We start from the raw sequence: 22,020 nt of genomic DNA, 5'->3' as shown, positions 1-22,020 counted from the left end.
GTAACTTAATAGCTGTGTGACCTTGGGCAAGTTACTGAACCTCTCTGTGACTTGAGAGTCAAGACTTGTCATCTTGCTATTTGACTCTGGGGTAGCCTGAGGCTTACATCATTTAATGAGTCTAAAGGGCTCAGCATAGTCTCTAGCCATAAGAAACATGCCAGTATGTTTCACACACAGGGACATCCACTCACAGATGCAGATGTTCCTACGTGAAGAAGAGTCTGCTTCTAGGAAAGAGGACTAAAGGACCAGAGGTGCAGAGACAGAGGGAAACTTCTCTTCTCCTCTTGTTTGCCTTTTGAATTTTTATACCATGTGTGTTTTGTTACCGATTCAAACACTGATATTCTTTTTAACGTAAGCTTTTAAAACTCATTCCAGTTTGTGGTGTCATTGGAGTGGTGTATCAACATGAAAGAGAATCTTCAAAAGAAAAAATACCCATCCCAGCACCCTCACAGGATAAATGCTATCGCTTGCACCTTGTTCCTGACGTTATTTAAAGTTGGCTGTGATTATGGGTTGTGCACATCATGTGGATCAGGCTTTGTCGTGGGAGGGAGGCGTCCTGCCTCATTGGGGACCAAACCAACAGGACATGATGATGTGCAGATGAGAATCCTGTGCCTGGGAGTCGCCTCTCTCTGTTTTTTTCCATAAACCAAGAGTCAGAGAGATAGATGTGGATTTTCTTAGTAGTTTCTCCTCTTCCCAGGCAATGTGCTATTATTAGAATAGCCAGACTGGCCCGTATATAAAAAGAAGCCTATTTGCTTGAGTTCTTCGAAGACCTGGGAGTTCAAAGTGCTTTGAAATTAAAGGGAAAAAGTTAAAAGCATTTTCTTACTCGAAGTCATGGTTAGTAAACATGTAGGGACCTTACAAAGGGTGGCAAATGCCAACTCGTCTGTGTCCGCATTGTTTATGGCATAGATCACCATTTGACATCCGCTAAGCTGGGCAAGTGTCCTGACTGGGTGACAAAGGAGTAAGAGTTTAGGCTTGAGTCACACGGCTGGGTTCAAATTGCACTTATCAGTGTGAGCTTGGAAAAGCTATTAACCTTCTCTGAACCTCAGTTTTCACATCTATACAATAGGGTTGTTATTAACTCCTACACTTGCAAGATTCAATTTAGGTAATATGTATGAAACTGTGTAGTTTAGGAGACTACATACAAAGATTAACTTTATTATCAGCCCACTATTAACTATTGTTATTTTACTACTAATAAGCGTACTGTGGCTGTCTTTACTTGGGGAACATAGGCCACAGCTTGCTGACTGGAAAGAACATTACACTGGGCTCTTGGCAGAAGCTGTCCTTTCCTACAGTGGAGGGATGGGTTGAATTGAGTCTTCCAAAAAGATAAATTGAAGTCCTGACCTTTAGGACTTTAGAATGTTATCTAATTTGGAAATAGGGTCCTCGGAGATGGAATCCAGTTAAAATGAGGTCTTTCTGAGGAGGTTAATCCAGGATGACTGGTGTCACTAAGAAGGGACATAGGAAGAGAGATGCCAAGCAAAGACCATGTGACCTTGGAGGCAGAGGCTGGAGTGATGGCGCTCCTGGCCACACCAGAAGCTGAGAGAGGCATGGGACAGACAGTAAGGCCCTGCAGACACCTTGACTTCAGACTTCTAGAAGCTTCTAGAACTGAGACTGAGAGAAACAATGCAAAAAAAAAAAAAAAAGAGGAGGAAAAGGAAATTAGGAGAGCCCCTGTGTGTGACAGCACACAGCTGGCATCCTTACATACCTGCCTGTATTGCCACCCTGGCAAAAAAAATAAGAAAACCCAGCAAGACAACAGCGAACTTCAAAAGCTGCCAAATAGACTTCTTGATTTCTTTATGTTGTCCCAGAAATCCTTTCAGGCAGGAACATTTGCCAAATTCAATCCTGGAGCGAGTTTTAAACTACACTAATGCGGTGGAGGGTCACGGTGGCGGCACCTCCGGGCCTGAGGTTGTAAGGATGCCGGTGGACACAGCAGTAATGAGTAATTACAGCACACATGTGGATGCGCTTCTGTTAAGCCTCAGGTGTGGTTGGCAAACCCAGCAGTGCATAAAAATAACTGCTGTGATTTTAAAGGGATCAAAGTTGTGTGTCTCTGAGCACTCCCTATAAACCTGAAGTTTGTTCCTCAACTTGCCAGCTGTCCTATACCAGGAAATAACTGAGAGTGCTTCCTTCCCCCTGAACGTGTCCAGCGTTGGTTCCTGTATCCCAGCACCCTAGCCAAAGCAGGCGCCTCCGCACCAGCTCTGCAGCGTACGTGTGCAATGCTGACATCCGATTTATTATCTCCGAGGGCGGGGCCGATTCATGGATGATTCATGACTCTGCTTCCCACTGCCGCTGGAGGTGACATCATCCATTCTGGGCTCAGAATAGACACAGAAGCAACAGTGGCCCCCTGTTTTGTGTTTCTTGCCAGCCCGGAGCTCCCTCCCACCCAGCTGCTGCATGTTCAGTGAGTAGGAACCGCAGTGGACCTGGGGAGCCCGCCAGAAACACCTTGCAGAAGGTCACCAAGGCGGTTGGACAGGACAGCGAAGGCAGGCCCTTCCCACAGTCCCATTTCTCCCTTTCGCTCCTCTACGTGGAATTGAGATTTCACGCAGAGCCGCTCAACTCTTGTGGCCAGTTTTGATTTCCTCGTGGAGAGACAGCGTTGGTTAGGAAGGCCTGCTTGGCGCCTTAGCGCAGTGTTAGATGCGCTGCATGATAAGTGATGGTTGTTACATCAGAAGTTTGGAACTGAGGTGGTGGTTTTAACCCTGGTTGCCTATTAGAATCACCCGGGGAGTTGTTCAAACTGTATTTGTCGGAACCTTGGCATTGATCATCTTTAACATTCCCTAAGCTGGTGCCAATGCGCATTCAGGGCTGGGGACCCCTACCTGGGTCACAGGATCACCAAGGACCCTTTGAACTATAAAAGCCACCAAATCAGAGCTGCTGACTATTCCGTGTCCTATTCCGTGTCTGGGCCCTGGGGTCAAGGCCACTTCTCCTCCACATGTGGCCTACCTCCTAAGGAACCCAGCAAACCAATGGCAGTGACTGTTTGCTTGCTTAAGAGAGGAAAAATGACACTGGCATCTTTGTAGTGGACTCTTAAAGCCAACTGAGAAGAAAGACTGAAAATACTGGTCTAGTTTTTAAAAATCCATCCTGCCCTGACCCGTGGTGCCTGGTTGCAGCCCTAGTGGCTGGGGAGCTGTGCTGTAGCCAGCGCTCCGTCCAGGGTTGAGAGTGCTTCTGTGTTTTGCTCTCAGCGGCAGGGTATCTGGAAAGGTATCTGGCTACAGATTGAGATCTCAACTTCCTCCCCATCGAAAATCCCTGGTCTTGGCATCTGAAGTCTTCTTTTAATTAAGTTGATTCATTTGCTCTGGAAAGAAATTTCCTGATTCAGCTAGTATATTTGTGTATAAACTATGCTGGAAACACCTGGCAGTTTTTCTGAGTGACAATAAGAAAACATAGTCTGAAAATTATGTTTTAATTTGTTCCCTCCCCCATTCTGTCTTACCATTACAGGAAAAAAAAGGAGTAAGATTTACAAAAGAGGCTTTGTATTTTGCCCATAATGCTAATCTGTTTTACAACAGAGATATGTGTATCCACAATATCTAATAATGTCCCTTTATGTTATTTTTAGAACTCTAATTTTTAATGGACAATTGAATCATTCTTTGGCAAACAGGAAATTATCTAATTGCATGTTTTTATTTATTGTGAATTTGCAGGTAGGTCCTAAAGGGATTGGTGAGCATATATACTTAGAATGAACACCATGATAATGAGTTTATTTTCAGGTATTGTCAGCTTTGTTGCCACTTTGGGGTTGCATCCCAGCTCCGAGTGTGTGTGTGTGTGTGTGTGTGTGTGTGTGTGTGTGTGCGCGCGCGCGCGCGCACCAGAGATTGTGTGTCCAGATGGAAGGACATGGGACACATTTAAGTTGAATGTAGTCCTTGGTTTGTTGTAAAAAGTACACTGGAATCAAAGACATTGTAAAGGATCAAAATAAGAAAACAGGTACCGGTTCCTGTCTCATTTTATTTTAGGTTTGTGGTTCCTTGATTTGGGGACTAATTAAAATCCCCTGGTATAATAAAGCCCAATGCCCCAGCCTAGTCATTAATAGTATTGTTAAGTTTTCCAGGGTAGCATAAGTGATTTCTACAAAGTGGCTTGATCGTAAATGGCACCTCCTTTGTTCACCTCCCCTTTTCCTTTCTTTTACAAGGTTCTTTAGTAGAGTGTGGGGAGCAAGACACCGCAGGTAGCCTAGCAGATCTTGCTGCTGCCAGGGCGGTAGCAGCTGGGGAGGGAAGAGGAGAGCAGCTGTGGTTGTGTTATTAGTCATTCCATGAAGAAATTGATTTGATAAATAATAAAGCAGTGATATTAACAACACATGCTTGCGGGTCAGATGACTTCAATGAAAACCCCCAGTTAAGTATGTGTAATGGTTTGACAATATATATGCCTTCTAAAAACATCCTATTTTAAAATGGAAATTGGGCTGTTCGTGCAATTCTTAGCAAATACGCCAAGACCATTACCAAAGGGAGCTTGGAAATCTGAAGGATGATCTTTCTATTTAACTTGGCCTCTACCCTCCCCCTTGCAGCCCATGCTTAAGCTCACTTTGTTTCCCTGTCCTTGCCTTTTCATTTTGTTAACTGTTTTGATTTGTAAAATACTATGCCTCACACTACACTCCTTTATGATGATTTACTGTGCTGTTCTTATCTTTCACCTTAAATCCTTGATAAGAGCATTTTAAAAATGAAATTGCTACCTGACACTATTATAAAATCTTGGCTGGCAGCCAGGGGAGAAACAAGAGCTGAGGAGGAGAAAAAGGAGACTTTGAGTTTAGAGAAAGATTTTACAGGAAGCAGATAGCACCTTTTTTTTTTTTTTTTAATTCTGGAAACCTTTTTAAAAGGAAAAAAATTAATGGAGCATTAAGATAGCTTTGTCATGCCTTTCGCCATTGGATAGTCAACCGTGGGGTGGGCAGGGAGGTTGGGGAACCGTGAAAGGGTCATTGGGCCAAGGTCACCTGCATGGGAGATGAAGTTCGTGGTTATAGTTTATTGTGGGTTGGAACTGGGTGGGTGGATGCAAGGTGCATGGAAGGACAGACAGAAGGACAGACAGATGGATAGCATTTAGACAGCTGTGATATTCATGGTTAGACAGCTACTGTATTTATAGATTGGCACACGTGCCCTTCCCAGCTCTGGACATCCTCTCTCCGGTGCCCTGCTCTGTTTTGTTCCAGACAAGTAAAAACAGAATCTCCTTTAGTTCCGTCGGCTATGGTGCCTGACTCACTAGAGGAAGGTGGAAATTTTTTGTGCTGGTTTGGCCATATTGTATGTCTAGAGGTCTCCATTTATCCACAAAAGGCATCAGTGATGGCCGGGTGGCAGCAGTAAATAGAGCTGTCTGAAGAAGCAGGCGTTCAGATTCTAATACGATGATTTAATGAACTCTCGTCTTTAATTCCTGTGACTTGGAGAAGACAGCCATTCTTTCCATAATGGAGCTTGTTAACCCATCTCGGTACTGACTGCTGCTTTTATTATTATTATGACGACTGGAGAACTTAACTCTGAATGTTGGAATAACAGGTTTCCCAAGTGCCTGGCAGAGAAGGGGGTGTATAATGATGATGATCTTCCGTGGGAATAACAGCGGCCACCGTTGGATCTGGCACAGGCGTCATTATATGTGAGTCGCCTGAAGGGCCATTTGTGACGACCTGGTATTTATGGTCCTAGATTATTGGGGTGGGGGAGAGCGAGGCAGCAGAAGGGACACTCATCATCCCGTCAGCGCTCGACAGCCGAGGTGCAGCTGCTGGGTGCTGAGGCCACAGCCCGGGGGAGGCCCCCGTGTGTAACGGATGATTCTGGAGCGATTATGCCCAATTTATCACGCACCTCATGAAAATATAATCCACCACCAAAATGACTGCTTTTGGAAACTGTCTTGTCTCTTTTGAGTGGAGACTGGAGACAACCAGACAAGGTTCGGTGGTAACGAATAAAGAAACATTACTTTCTGAACACAATCTTCTGTTACCAGTCACTTTTCAACAGACATTCAATCAAAATGCTAATAGCAGCGGCAACAAGGGAACGCGGTTATTGTAATACTAATTGATTGGTTGGAGGGTGGGTTTTGATAAGTGCGGCTGAAGATTTCAGAAATATGATTCTCTTTAATTACTGGAATGCTAATAAAAACGAACAAATGATTTAATGATGATTTCCTGAGTAATGGCATAAAGATTTTGTTTGAGTTTAAAATGGGATCTGATGGAAATGCACCAGAAAAATATAGAGCCAAAGCCAGGCATGGGGATTCGAAGCTGGCCCTGGAAGGCTGTGTGGAGAAGCGATAAAGCCCTCTTCCTCGTTGGCAGGGACAGTCAGGCAATGGGTGGGTTCTGGAACTGGTGTTTCCAGAAGTGAACTGGGTGCCCTGACCCTTACAAGTGCTCCTCTTGGGCTTCTTCAGGCTGGCCAGCATGCAGCCTTTAGCTACGGGACAGTGATGCCCCTTCTGCCATAACTGTAGAGTCATACCCTGTGCTTGCTGGGGCCCCTCTCTGCTCTAGGCACTGTGCTATTCTTTGGAAGGAAGGACTGTAGATCCCGTAATTTTATATACTGCAAAGTGTTGGGAAGATAAAACAGGGAAATGTTGGCAACATGGCCTGGACCCTACTTCATTTGGGTAGGCGCTCAGGAGAGGCCTCACTCGGGAATGGGCGTTGAGGTTGGGAGGTGGAGAACTGCAGGGTGGGAGGCATTTCGGGGAGCCCTTAGGGAGGAGCTTACAGGGAGGGATTGGTTGGTTGTAGGACACGTGGGAGGCCAGGGCCTGGGAGGGGGAAAGAGGGAGGTGAGCTGAGAGGTAGCCAGGAACCAGCACACAAAGGTTGGTGCACCACGCAAGTCCTATGACTGTGCTCTCAAGAGGTCCCCAGACTGAGGAAGGAGGGCAAGATGCATGCTGAGAAGCAGAAAGGCCACAGACATCCACTGCAGAGGGCAGTGCAAGTAGGGGGGGCTTGTGGAGATGGGAGAGGCGGTAGGACTTGGGATACTCACTTGGAGGGTGGTGACAGAGGACATTCCCATAGACTGGACATAGGTGGTGGAGTGGAGGGGAAACTAGGTCTAAGTCTAGGTTCTTGGGCTAAGGACCAATTGGGTGGAAGGGAGAGATTTTAAGAAGGAAGTTCTGTTTGCAAGTCCCATTGGAATCCATTTGATGATATCCGTTTGGTGAAATACAATATTTGGTGATATACAGTAAGAGGTATATACAACAAGTGCACATACCCAGCCATTTTTGCATAAATCTCTCTGAGGAGGGTGTGTCTGCAAGAGGAATAGGAGTACAGTATTGGTGTTATAGAAGACAATGAAACTTGGACACAGGGTGACTGGCCCCAAAGCACTGTAATTTTTCCAGCATGCAGGATCCCCAGAGCTTTTCTGTTGTGACTCACCCAAAAGGTTTCATGAAAGATGTTGCCTCTAAGAATCAAAGCATCGCTGCATCCACCGCCAAGGGGAAGAGAGAGCCCAAAGATGCAGTCATATCACCACACTCAGTAGCATCCTCCCCCGAGCATGTACAGAGGTGTCTCAGCTCTCTGTGAGGTCCTTGGAGGACAGACCCTGGCCCGGAGCCCTGGCCACTTCCTACTTCTTTTGGTCCCCTGGCTCTCTCAGACTTCAAAGGCTTAACCTATAAAGACCGGCTCAGCCTCTGGGTCCCTGACCATACAGATCATAATTGGGGCTACGAGGGGCAGGTACAGCCCTGGCAAATCAGTTGATTTAAAAAAAAAGCAGAAATCAGATTTGTGATATTGGGGTGGAAGTGGGGGCTTAATTGGGGCGGAGAGGCAGCACTAACCTTCCTTTCAATTTGTCAAGCTTTCTTTCAAAAGATCTGCCAAAGAAGAAAGGGTAATTAATAGGCTTGAAGTCATTTCCGATGTGTCAGGATTTCTGCCTAGCTTCCAAGTGATAATGTTCGCCGGCTCCGGGCCTCTGGGGAGCCTTCCGTCTTATTAACTTGTCTGGAAGAAACAGGGAGTGGGGACAGCTTGGGCCAGTGGGTGACGGGAAATAAAGATTTGTGGTGTAGTGAGCTGTAAACACTGAGGCTGAGGAAGTTTTGGGGGTGGGGCGGGGAGGGAGGGTGTGCTCACAAACTGCTCTTCAGCAGGGAGCAGAGGCCTCGGGTTGCCTGCTCGGATGGCCATTCCTTCTCCCCAAGGACTATCCAGAGTCACCCCAAGAGAAGAAACACATTTAACGAGCAGCACATAGGCACTCAGCAATTTCTGTGTTCCCTTTAACTTCTTACCGCGTTCCTTTAAACACACACACATCTCCAACCGAAATTGTCATTGGACTTCACAGTAATTATTTTCTCCAGGCCTGGAAGTGGCTGCCCACGCACAAACCCCAAACTTTTCACTCTCCCAAAGACAGAGCTGTTAAAAAGCGTGTCTTAGGTGCCTAATTGTGAATGACTCCATCTAAGACAGGGCCCGTTATCCTCGCCTGCGCTGTACCCTGGAGGTGTTTATGGGCTGAGAAAACAAGTTCACCCCCGTTTTTCAGCAGCGAGGTTTCACTGCACAGTGCCTGCCCTGGGCTACCGTCCGGCAATTAAAGCCTTCGCTGTGTGTATGGAGGAGGAGCCTTGTTTTACCTTCAATTCTGGTAGTTCCTCATCGCCTTTGTGACAGCAACTTGCCTCCTTTCCACTCTGTCGTTTTTCTACCTTTGCCTCTATCCTGAGCCACCATCATCCATCTTTGAAAATTAAGAACTGGATGAATCTTACGTTCTAACTGAGTGACTGCATGGATGATGATGATAACCTTTGTTAGACACTACTGAGCTTTTGGTGCATTCTTGAATGTAATGTTTGCAGTACAGCCATGTCTTTTACCTGATGCGGGACTGACACTTAGGTTAAGTAGCTTGCCCGAGGTCACGTAGCAGTGTGAGGTGGAGATTGGATGTTAGCCTAGGAATACTGTTGGATAGGCGGTCCTTAACACCCAGGGGAGCTCCTGCTTTTGTGCTCAGGGGCAAAGCATCTGCATGTGCCTGGAGGTTAGCAGATGGCCAGGACTCCGCTGAGTAGGAGTTCACAAGAGAGGCTTTGAATTGGGCCCCTAGCGGGACCACCCCTGGTTTCAGAGAGGTCAGCTGAGGACCTTGGACTGGTATCAGAGCATTTGGAGGCTGTGGGTCCTGGGCCCGGCACAACATCTTTTCTGGCCTTCACCCCTGAGGAAGGGAAGTGGCCCCCAACACCCCCCACCTAACCGCCCCCCCCTGCCCCTGCTGCTGCCTCTCTTGTCCATGAATGCTGCTTTCCTGAGCCAATTAGGAGAAATCTCCCGAGACCTGGAGGTAAATGCTGCAGACGATGCCTCTTCCGAGTGCTGCCGGGCGGGGAGGGGCTTCCAGCACCGTGTCAGAGCAGGATTGGGTGTCTGGCTGGCGGCAGGAGGCAGTGGTTGGCAAGGCCTCACTGTGGCAGCTGGAGAGGACAGCGTCCCAGCGACCTTCAGAAGCGCAGGTGTCCTTGACACACGCACCCCTCCGGGCCTTTCCTTCTTTGTTGCAAAATGCTTAAGAAGTAAAGTTGAGTTAGTGGAGGAAACCTGGGGTAAATAATGCCGGCTTCAGTTGGCTGCCAGCTGCTCCTTGCACACTGTGCTTTTCATTGTGTAAAATAGACAGGTTTGGGGTTTTTGGGGTCATAGGGAAAGAACACGATGTCTCTTTTTCTCTAATTTCTTTTGTGTGTGTACATGTGCCTCTTTTTACCTTTTCTTTTCCAAAGTAATTTTGGGGGCAGAGTCAGAAGTTACAGAGAAATCCACATTAACTCTTCTTTCTTCTTCATCTCTTCCTTGTCTCTATCCCTTTGGCTGGCCAATTTCTGTGCTGGCTGGGAAATGTTGGGAACTTTCAGCCCAGGAAGCAGAGGAGACTCAGAGTTTCCGTCTTCTTAGGAGAGCTCAGAAAAGGGTTCGACAGCGTGCAAGAGCAGCACACACGCGCGTACCTGCGTGTCCCGCTGTCTCCGGCCCTGTTAAATCCAGGCTTCGAGGTGTCTTGCACCTTCTGCCTGGCCTCATCTTACAGAACTTTTCAAGAGTCTTTTTTTTCTATTAAAATAAAAGGTAGGAATTGAGGAAGGGCAGGGGTGACCTTGGAAGCTACAATGAAAATGTGTTTGTTGTGCTGATTAAAGAGAAAGAATGGTTATTATTCACATGAATGTGGTGAATAATACACCACTTCTCCTGGTGATTTTTTGAAAAGATTTTTGTTGGTTTCTTCCAAATAGCTTGGAACTCACATAATAGCCTACTTCTCTGGAGTTTCCTGGGCAAGGCCAGGAACTGGGAAGGAGCGGAAGACCCCCGATGGCAGTGCCTGTAGGTAAAAGGGGAGGGGGCGAAGGGAGCCTGTTCTCTCTCAGACTAAGGAAGGCCTCCTTCCTGGGGGCAGAGCCTGAGGACATGAGGGTTTGCCTCTCCTGCCTGGCACTGTGCTGGACTCTTCTCTGGTTTGCTGATCAGAGCCAGGCAGCCTGGGACATAGTGGTGATTGGGTTGAAAGTGGTTTTCAGCCAAGCTTAGAAACCGGGTGTGAGAGGCGTAGGGGTTGCTGTGTTGTGTTGGTCCCCAGTGCAACCAGCGGTCCCACACTGCCTCCCTTCTGACCAATGAGCATGGAGCCTGCAGGCGCAGGTGCTGCGATGGATAACTAATAATTAATAATTAATAAGGGCCCACATTTGCAAAGGCTGGAAACGGGGTGCCTAGCCTGGGGCACAGGTCCATGGAGGCGAGTTTGTGTGCTGACTGCGCCTGTAGAAAGAGTGCGTCAGGCAAGAGCTATGCCCTGCCCCAGGCTTCTCTTGTATGCCAAGGCTGACTTCCGGCCCTTGGGCTTCTGGAAGGGGTGACTTCTGCTCAGAGGCGTTAGAGCATTACTGGGCCATAATGGAGAGTGCCCTGGACTTAGAGGACCACGTCCTAGCTCTTGAGGACCCAAGTGTTCATGACCTTCACTCAGCAGGTCTCTGCCCGGAGCTGCCCCAGTCCTGGGGGCACTGTCTCCCTGCTTCTCATTGGATCCTCAGACCAGCTGGTCCGTGAGGTTTTTACTGCTTTACCACTGCGTAAACCACCCAACACACGGGAGAGTGGCAGAGTTTCAGTAAGCTCTGGGTCATGTTCACTGGTCTGTAATTCCTAACTCCCTTTCTGAGAGGTCTTGGGAACTGAGCTTGGCTTTCTGCCTGCTTGTGTCTCTGAGCATGGAGGCCAGCCAGCACCCCCAGCTAGACTCCTACCTCACTGCCTCACAGCACCCACGCCCTGGCTTTTCTGTCTCGGGGCGCTTGTTCCCTAGTCTAGGCCTGAAGCGAGGGGGCCAAGCAGTAGGTATAATGACCAGGTTCTGCCTCCCTCTGAAGGTCTTGGCTGATGGGCTGTCTGAGCCCTGAGAGTCTGTTTTAGGCCCTGTTGCCCAGCAACAGGTCAGTAGGTTAGCGATGGTCTAGCAGGTTTCCCCAGGTTTGTAAAGAAACATTATTGACTTTCAGAATCTCTGGCCTCTGAGCCTCACCCAGTGGCCCTGAGCCTTGACACGGGTGACTTGTGTGTGATTGCTCATGAAGTATTTTCAGAAAACAAGTAGGTACGTATATAAATAACTCAACCACCTGACCCCTGGACCATCTAGAATTTGTATCACGGAAAGACCAAACTGTCCCAAGTTTGGGGCCAGCGGATCTTATCATTTGAGAGGCTGATACTGGACTTTGAATGAACTTTTTCCCCAACCAAAAGCAGAAAAGGGATCTCATTGATTTAAGAATGTTTTGTTGTTAAGAATTTTGAGCACCAGTGAAAACAATGGGAGATACCTGGTGTATTGAAAAGAAGGATCAGAAATCATTTGGTTGGAATGAGGTCTTTTGTCATTTGTTCTGCTGGCCAGCACAAGACAGACAGACAGACAGACACACACACACACACACTGCACAAGGCCAAGCTCTTAATGGCTCTAGCTCTTCTGTTGAGCAACCCTGATTGAACTGGACTCAGTCAGGAGTGCCGATGTGGGGACCGTGAAGGAGGCCAAGCCTCGGCCAGCTCAAAATTGCCCATTTGAAAGCTGTTTGGATGAACGTTAGTGTATCATCTTTCACTTGTGTAATTTTTCAAAATTCAGCCACAGGTCTTCCTGGACCTCTAGCTGAGTTTTGATTTTTTTTTTTTTCTCTAGGCTGTGGTGAAAGATGAAAGAGATGTTTATTTGGTAGGAGGGGGAATGGGACATTAAACTGCTTTTAAATGATGCAAAGAAACCCTTTCTTCCGCGCCCCCCTTCCCACTTCTGCCTTGGTGCTGACTGAAAAACCTTCCAAGGAAGGCAGAGGCTAAGAAGATGGGCACTTTCTTAAGCTGCTTTGTGAGGCTGAATTTTTTTTTTAAATACACTGGAAATCTATCTCGCCTCTGAATCATCTGTTGGTTCTCCTCACGGAGGGGCAGGGAGGAGGGTGCAGGGGCAGGCCAGCCAGTGGGCCTTTGTGATTGTCCCTCCGCCTGGCCAAGAGATAACAGATTTTGAAAGTCCTATGTTTATCGAGAGAGAGAGCACCGTGGTCAGAGAGGCAGCGCGGAGAAAGGCAGCCGGCCCTTCTGTGATGGATGGATTGCAAACTTTTCTTGTGAAGCAGAGGCAGCCCACAAGTTTGTCTCTTTCAAGGGGAGAAGAAATTTAAAGTGAAGCTCCAGAGAGATAAGGTTTTTTTTTTTTTTTTTTTTCTGCCTGGTGCTTCTTGTAAGCTTAACGATTCTAGGAGGGCCCTGCAAATGGCAGAGACCTCCATTCTCCCCCTCCCATTCTGGCCTCCCTAACTAGAGAGGTTTGCAAAGCTTAAGGGGATTAATGCTCTTTAAACCTCTGCACTGCTTCCTGCTCCTCATGGGATCGGGTGCTAATAAAGATGTACCAGCTTGGAAGGGCTGGTAAACACTGCTTTGTTGCCACGGCAACAGCCGAAACAAGAAGGACGTGGAGTATTGCTAACAAGAGTCCTTATGATCAAGAGTTTAAGGAGGGGGGAAAAAGCGATTCTTAAAAATGCAGAGAGTCTCGGCGAGGTAATTAGACTTGGTGCTCTCAAAGTAAATTTATAGTTTTACAGAGCATTACTGGAGAGTCTTGTTGCTTGCAAAGTCACCCTCCGAGAGGACAAGGAACAGCATAATCAGTGAGAGCCTCCAGCATCTGCCGCCGGTTGCAGTGGTGAGGCTGGGACCTAGCGTCCTGAGACACCTTCCCCTTCTCCTTCTCAGCTAGTAGTCACTGTGCGTGTGTTTGCTTGGGAAGTGTCACAAAGCCCTTATTTCCTGCCTCCTTGGTGTTGAATAAGGGATGAGGAGATGCTCTACACCTGCCGTATGTCTGGGGCGGTATTGTTATTCACAAGACTGACAGGTGATAACTGACTGATTGGAAAACACTCTGCATGCCTGGGTAGTGGGCCGAGTACTTGCTTTAGCTCATTTCTCCTCCATCCTGACCCTGTGCCCATTTTGCATATGAAGAAACAATGGTTCAGGAATTGGCCCTGACACAGGGCAAGCCAGGCAGTAGCGGACTAAGATTTGAGCCTAGGTGTGGCTGTGAAGCCTAGACTTCCGTCCATGAGCCAAATCAGTGTGTATAGACCTACTCATTGGTGTCCCGGTCTCCTGCCACTGTAATTGTCATTCTGGAGCAGCTCCTGCAGGGATCTTTTACCCAAACATGGCAAGACTTCTATGGGCCCCTGGAATTCTCTACATCTGCTCTCCCTTCCGGAGTATTTGGGCATTATGCTAAACTCCTTGGGAAGGCTTCTGTTGCCCATGCATGTTTTAAAGCCCTATGGACCATGAATGAGAAGTAGGGTGCTACGGGAAGGCACAGTTGCTAGCCTGAGGTCCCCAGTTTGTCCCACTGACGAGTGCTGGAAGATAGCCAGCTGCTCCAGCTACGCTGGAGGGCTACCAGAGGCCTAGCCCCTGTCTGTACTGTCCAACTGTGGGTTGCTGTATCGTCTGCATCCAAAGCCATGTGCCACTGTCACACCCATCACATCTCCATGGCAACCTCTGCAGCTCTCTGGGGACTCCAGACTTGCCCCTGTCTGATCCATTCAGAGGGATCTTTGAGAGCTGTGACTCATATATGTTCTGTCCAGGTGCCCTAGCATGGCGTCCAAGGTGCTGGTTAACCAAACCTTTCCTACAGCCTCATCCCTGACACTCTAGGCTTCCTGCTCAGCATATCCTGTGCCCCAGCATCTCCTTGGCCACCAGGCTCTTTGAATCCTCGTCCATCTGTCCTTTGACCAACTCCTGAGGGTCTTTAGGTGCAAGCCTCTCTCTCTTGAACCTCTTGAGCATACCACTGTCGTCGTTCACACTGACTCCTGCCATTATATGAGGACCTTACTGATAGGAGACCTTGTTCTGTTCTCTTGTCATCCCCAGTACGTGGGACATGGTACGTACGGGGTACCTATTTATTAACTAGAAGAGTGATCGTGTTTATTCCTGCCATGTTGCTATAGCAACAAATCTTCAGTCCTTAGAAGTCCCAAGGTCACATAGCTACCTTTTGAGCCCCACCTGGAATCCCCTGTCTCTGCAATCAGAACAAGATCTCCAGCCTCAGACCTACCACTTTGTGTTGTGACTACTGAACTCCCGTCTCAGTGATGCCTGGAGACTTTGCCCTCTTAGTGGGAATGCTAACACATTCTCTGAGTTTTGTTGCTTGTCAATTTCTTTTATGCTGATAAGCTTGGAACTGGATTGGAAATGAATAGGGGGACATTGTCCAGTATCCATCGAGGGTATAATTGGGTGGATTTTTTCCCTCTTCTGCTTCCCCACAGTATCAGTTTTCTTATTGAATTTGGGAAGCAATAGCAATTGATTAAGTTGCAGTAGAGCTTGCCCTAAAAGGAAATGATTGATAATCCGTTTAGGTCTAGCTTGCTTGCTTTTCCCCTCCTGATTTCCTTGGCCACTTTTTCAATTACCAATTGTATTTAGCTTGGTTTGCTCGTCGTAACTCATTTCCCCTTCCTCTAGGATCTGCGGGGAAGTTGTAATGTTGGAGTAGTGACATCTAATTATTTCCCTTGGACATCAGTTAGAAATGCAAGAATACATCTTCCTTGAGGGGGACAGATGAGAGATGTGAGGCTGTGAAGCAGAACACGTCCTTGCCCACATCGGTCCTGTGGGCGGGAGGGAGTTTAGGATACCGTGTGACATCACAGATTCTGGTCACTGTGCTCAGTGAGAGCCCATGCGGTCTCCTGGGGCGAAGGTCACGTGACTGATTTCCCAAACAGACCAACTGGCTGTTTGCTATTAGGTGAGCTTCAGCTGCTCTCTCTGGAGGGGTGACAGCTATGCAGAGGTGTGTAGCACTGTGAGTGGGTTCACCCTCTTGTCTTCAGAGCTGTGTTTTTGTTTCTGTTGATCGTGTCTTACTATCCACAAAGTGCTTTCATCTGTCCAGTTTTGGTAGCTTGAGATCGTCCCGAGAAATTAAATTAGCTTCTACATTTACACTTCACAAGAACTGTATGCACAGTATATTGGCTCTTACTTGGTGTTCAGGAATGTCATAGTCACTTTGTGAGTGGGTGTGGCATTTGTGGTTTCCCTGTTTCACGCACAGAGAGCGTGAGGCTTGAAGTGGTGGAGGGTCTTGTCTAAGAGCGTTCTTTGGGTGGGATATTGAAGGTGCCCAGTACTAGCTTCCCACATCTGTGCTGAAGAGCAGAGGAATTGAGAATCAAGCCAAAGGAGTAGCCGTCAGCACACCTCAACATCGCCTTACTGAGAAATGCGACGGTGAGGACGTGCCACAGAGCCCTAGTGCTGGGGATATTTCCTCCACTTCCACAGGGCAGGGACAGGCCCCATGGAGGGGCGGGCTGACTAAAGGTGCAGAGCACAGGGGAGCTTGCGCTGGCGGTGGGGGTCCTTCCAGAGAGGGAGGAGGCGCTGCCTAGTGTGTTCCAGCTCACTGCAGACTCAGTCACCCTACTTCTCTGGAGACCAGGGACAGTCCAGGAAAAAGCACAGGCAGGCACTCTCCCCAGTGTGCCGGGATGGAGCCTTCAGGCCCTGTTCTGGGGGCCACGCCCCGTGCCTCACTCTCCTGGCCGCCGTTGAACATTTGGAGTCAGCTGAGCACCGCAGCACCGCCCAGGTTACCTGTAAATTGCTTCTGCTCCCTGTAGATTCTGGGAGGTTGAAGGTTGAGTTTTCAAAGAATGGTATCCAGAGGGCATGTGGCTGAGGACGGCCTCATTGTCCCCCGAAGCCTCACGCTGGGGTGCTGCTCCTGCCCCCGCCCATCGTAAGATAAAGCTGTCTGTCTTTTTGGTTTGGGGAGCAGGAATCTCACAGGTGTCTCTGGGGGTTGCAAAGTCTCTCATTCCAAACTGCCACTGACCAGGGAGCAGCAGCCCTAATTTTGGTCAGGGTTAATGGGGTGAAACAGTAGCACCGTTTTCCTGGGCACTGAGGATTTTGTCCAAGCGTTCAGGTCCACAGGCAGCTAAGTCAGCGAATCGTCAGCATTCCCGAGAATGCCTCTGGAGGCTGTAGTACCTCCTGGTTGCGGCTCACACGGCTCACGGGGCCCTCCCATCGCCCCCTTCCCGATCTTTGTACATTTTGCTGAGAAGGAAGCAGGGATGGGAGTGACATCGCTCATCACAGCCCGCCTCCCATTTCCCGAGAGTGCTGGGAGCAGAGTTGGCCTGCTGCTGGTGTGGGGAGTTGACAAAATATTTAAATAGTGGCTCTGGGGAAAGGGACATGCTTAGATTATGAAAAGAACCCTCACGGTCACGGTCACATACCCGGCACCTCTAATTACGTCTATTCAGCACCACCATTTCCAGTCACCACTCAGCCTTCCAAGGAGGGAGGACAGTGCTCTAAAAATGGCCCTGAGAAGTCTTCTTAAAAAGGCAGTCGAGGATCAGGAGCTATAAATAATGTCCTTCTGACAAATGACTAAGGTGATTGGTTCCTCTTTTGGATCCTGTTCCAGGGTGGGTGGGCTGGACGGGAGCGTTCATCTCCGCACAAGGCTTCAAGTTACTAGTGACGCCAGTGCTCAGCTCAGGGCAGGCCGAGCCTGTTGTGTGCGGTGGGAGTGGGGCCCTTGTGGCTTGAGCTGCCCACCGTTTTTAGAGACACGTCTTTCCTAGGGCCTAAGCACAGGCAGCCACCACTGTGGGTCACTAGCCCATCTCTGGACCTTTCCTCGGCCCAGACCAACACCTGGCCAGTTCTGAAGCACTCGTGCAGCTGAGAGCAAAGACAAGCCCTCTGCCTTCTCGTGGTGGAGATCCCGAGGGACAGAACCTTCCAGTACCTCTCAGTCTGCCTTGGCTGTATGAAGAACTCAGACATTCTTAGACATCGTTTTAATCGATACCCTGTCTCATTCAGAACTATAAAAGGCCTATTGCTGCCCCAAACCAACACAGCAAAATGGCGTGGTAGCTGCTCTGCCTACCCGAGAGGGAGTTTGGGCTCAGACTCATCCACGTGAGGACAGTGTTTGGAGCTAAGCTAAGGAAGCTGCTACAGGAAATGACATAGCTAAGAAAGGAGAAGGACAGCAGTCACAAGATGAAGCGACCCCTTGTACTTTTTATGTCCTCTCCCCTTTGCCCACCTCATCATTCTTGTTAACAAGGTCCTTTCCCTGGTTGCCTGGGTAGCGCTTGTGAAGCAGGGCATTTCCGGCTCCTGCATCCCATCTGGTCCACGTGGTAACCATGCAAACCCCCGAGAGCCTCTGGCCAGGCAGGCTTGGGCCAGGGAAGCTGGTGGGACTGATGACAGCCTGCAGCCCCGTGGTACCTGTCCCTGCACCCCTATACTTCCTGTTCCTGCTCCTGGGCATCCTGGACAGTGAGAGCGCCTCCCCAGCCTCCTCTCAGGGCCCCCCCATGTCTGCCAAGACGCCAAGGCAGGTGGACATCTGGAGATGGGGGCTGCAGTGGCCCGGGCGTCAGCATCTCCGTGGGGCGGGAGTCACCTTGTCAGTGTAACTCCTTCACCAGAATTGGTTGGTGGTGTGGTGAAATGAGTTCTTCAGCAGATGCTGTGGGTTCTCCTGAGGGCCCCGCCCATCTGGATTTGGGCTCTGAGCACACCATGTAACAGGTTTTAAAGGAGAGACGCATGTGATTGTGGGTGACTAGCGATGTGACAACGAGAAGAGGGTTTACAATCGCTGCTTGGCATTTCTCAGTACAGTAGCAAACAAGGAAACCTGTTACACCGCACACTACGCGGAGGCATTCCTGTGTAACAACATCGTCAGAACTTGCCCTCCAGCTGGCTTCCCTCATTGGCTGTGGGGGGAAACTACCCTTTGACATATCTTGGGGGTGGTAGAGGAGGAAGGATTTGTGCTGCAAGCCCTCGCGCAGAACTCCATACATGAGAACTACACGTCTGTGTCTCCCACTGAACTCTGGAGAAGGGACAGAGGGCTGGGTGGGGAGGCCTGACCAGGCTCTGCAGGGACTTCTACAGGGTCTGCTTCTTGTAGCATCTGGTCTGTCCACAGCTCCTCCCTGCACTACTCCTGTACCTCCAGCCCCCCTGTTCTGGGAGAAGAGTGCCTGGGAAGCAAGGACTCTGATAGACTGTCTGACTTGAGAAGCACCAGCTTTAACCCCGATCCAGCTGAGCCACCTTCAGCCAGCTGCATGACCTCTCTGGGTCTCAGACTCCTCACTCACAGAGTAGGGTAACAGTAACGCCCGCCTGCACGGGTTACGGAGAGGAGTCGTTGGATGCGGCCTGTGCCATTCCTAACAGACCTGGGAGGACACAGTAAAGGTGGTGGTTAGCACAGGGGCCTGCCGGACAGGTTGATCTTTACCGATCTCTGCTAAGCAGTGTGTTGTGGGGCTCTGTTCTGTGAGCCTCGCCCAGTGGAGCAGAAAGCCCACCTCCTTCCTTAGCTGGGTGGGACCCCTGCTGGGTGGGATGTGACTTTGTGGGGCCCACCTTGCTGATGAAGGGAAGGTGGGGAGGTCAGTGTTGCTCCCTTGCCAGGAGAGCCCTCTGCCCAGGCTGATCTGCCTATCTAGGGAAGCAAGTATGGAAACCTCTTGCCCTTCCTGTTCTGGCTGATGGTACTGCGATTTCAGGACCCACAAGGAACCAAGCAAAGAACTGAAAGCAGAGTCCTGGGGTGGGGAGGTACCAGCGTGGAGGGCCTGGGTGCTGCTCAGGTTATGGTGGTCAGAGCATTTGATTTCCTCTTCCGCCTGCCTAGAACGAAGCCCCTGGCATGCTGTTTGGGCAGCCCCCAGCACCATGGAAGCCCGCTGCTGTACACCTGAGTGTGCAGAAGCCTTGCTGCGTTTGTTTCTGTGCACTTAATGCTGAGAAAGCCCGGGTGAGCTGTGCTTGCCCCTATGGGCCGGAGATACTGCCACCTCCAGCCTGCCTGACCTTTCCTCCAAGCTGTGCATGGCAGCGTCATGAACTCTGCCCCGATGTGGTTTCATCTTCTGGGACCCCTTTCTCGGGGCAGGAGGCTGTGCTCATGAGGAGGTGTGGGCTGAGTCCAGAGGCAGGAAAGACAGTAGAAAGTCCACAGTCTGGCCCTCTGGGAAGTGGCGAGAACAGTCTTTGCTGCTCCCAGAGAAGAGTCTGCCTCATGTTTAATCAGAGTTTTGGAGGCCCAGGAGGTGCGTACCCAAAGGCAGTAGCTGATGGTGGTGTGTTGATTTTTAAGATGGGAGGACTGGTCCATTCATCATTTGAATTTGCAGCTTTAGGATCTGGATCCAAATTCTGGTTCTTTCTACTCACTGTATGTATAACATACTTACCCTTTCTAAGCCTCAGTTTCCTTGTCTGTAAAATGGGGATACTCTTTGAAGTGCCAATTGCTATTGATTAAATAAGGGAGCATAAAGAGCCTGACGTGTAAGAATGTCCAATTATTCTTTATCACCCACCTACCCATCCATCCTCTCACCTGCCCATCCATCCATTTATCCATCTGTCTATATATCCAGCAAGCCCCTACCGTGTGACAAATGCTGTAGCAATCCTAGCAGTTCAGAAACAGATCCTGAAATAGAAGCTAAGGTCATGCCACTCAGGCCTGTAGATTTCTCTTCCTGTGAGTTCTTTGTACAGAGGGAGCATTCTTCTCTTGGCAAAGGCATCGCCTGCACCGGCCTCTGTGTTGTCCCTGCTTTGCCTGTGCCTTGGAACCGGGGATGTCACCCTTCTGCACAACAGGGTGTACACAGCTACTTTAAAGTTGTACTGTCATGGAGATGACAGTGACTCTTGGCTTTCCAGGAGAGAGCATCCACTACTGCACGTGTTGGCCAGCTTTCGGGAGGGGGAACGAGAGCCAGCGTATGAAAATGTTATGTTGGGAGAAATACTTCTTATTTCGCCAGTGCAAAAGAATGCAGTCACTGTGAACACTGCTGATAAACTGGTGGCTGGAGAGGCCGTATTGTGTGAATGGTGCACACACATTTTCATGCCGATGGCTACAGGCCTTGGAGGCTTGTCTCGTTAGGGATTTAATTGTTTCTCCTTCTGGTTCCATGGAAGGTTCTGTTCCTCTCCAGCCCTACACTGGGGGACATTGACTCAGTTGGACGTCTTATCACTGATGTGGGGACCCCAGTGACAGATGCGAAGAGCCGCAAGCCTAGGGTACTCACCAGAGAGGCCAGGCAAGCTAGCATGGGCCTGGGCTGTGGGCTCAGGGCTCAGCTCAGAACCCCGAGCCCATTTCCCTCCCACTGCACCACGCTCTTTTCATAAATAGTGCGCCGATGAATAAAACTCAGCCACTGTCAGCGAATAGCCAATCCTTCCTGACGGGGACTGTGGCCTTCTAGAATTTTAACACATCAGTAGTAGTTATGTGTTAATCTCTCTGTCTGTCTGCCCCCCACAACCACACACACACACCATCCTTTCACCACCAGCCCCTGGTCCCTAGATCTTCCACCCTCCCCGAGGATGCTGTAGTTAAGGAGTTTGCAAAGATCCCATTGTCTGGTCTGTTACACGCTCTGCTGAACAGCCCACCTGAGCCAGAATGGGCCTGGGCGCCTCCTCTGACGCGTGTCACATTTCCCAAGCACAGCTGATGAATAGGACGTCCTCTCTGACCAGGCCCCCGTGTGTGTGTGTCTCACTACACAGCCGTACCATTGTCTGGAGACAAAGGCCGCTGTGTCCCCAGCTGCCCATCCTCTCCACCTGTGCAAGGGGTGTGCTGTGTGTTTGTGGGGCTCTTGCTGGATTAGGGCACAGATGGTTGGGTTTGAGTGCAACAGTAATTAAGAAGTGCCTGAGAGCGAACATATTTATGGGCATTGGCCCAGGACAGCCCAGAAGGTTGCCTTGTGACCAGCCATTACGTGGCTGCATGACCAGTAATCAGCGGAGATGACCTTGGCTTGCATCCTTCGCCCTTGGATGCTTTTTTTTTTAGCTGGGGAATTTCTGGATATGTGTCTCCTTCCACTGCTTGAGGTTTGGGGGCTTCAGTGGGTCCAAACAGGGTGACCTGAAAACTCCTAGTAGGCATGGAAAGTTGGGGTGATGGGGAGGGTAGAGGCCAGAGGTTAGAACTTCCCAGGCTGTCTTGATCCCCCTCACAGGTACTTAAAGTCTCTGTTACAGCCTTGGGGAGTCTGAGTCCTGGGAGGTTCTGAAGATGGCCCTGCTGCCGGGGTGCCCTGCCCAATGTGAGACCATTTTGTACGCTTACGGAGCTATAGGTACATAGAGGGTCCTCAGCTGGAGGACTG

The 22,020-nt window shown here is 49.4% G+C and overlaps 1 protein-coding gene and 1 long non-coding RNA gene across 12 annotated transcripts in view; both read left to right on the top strand.

Annotated features, from left to right (window-relative positions):
- Msi2 (musashi RNA-binding protein 2) overlaps positions 1–22,020 on the top strand; it is a 426,832-nt gene that overhangs the window by 302,661 nt on the left and 102,151 nt on the right. The window lies entirely within an intron of this gene.
- Positions 148–1,700, top strand: LOC102007612. The gene is made up of 2 exons (XR_262582.1): positions 148–257; positions 385–1,700. It is a non-coding gene; the product is annotated as an uncharacterized LOC102007612 (long non-coding RNA).

This window comes from Chinchilla lanigera, unplaced genomic scaffold (genome assembly GCF_000276665.1).
Source record: "Chinchilla lanigera isolate Chin_1 unplaced genomic scaffold, ChiLan1.0 scaffold00050, whole genome shotgun sequence".
Lineage (NCBI taxonomy): Eukaryota > Metazoa > Chordata > Mammalia > Rodentia > Chinchillidae > Chinchilla > Chinchilla lanigera.
The sequence above is the reverse complement of the archived record's forward strand: the minus strand, read 5'-3'. Positions and strand labels throughout refer to the sequence as shown.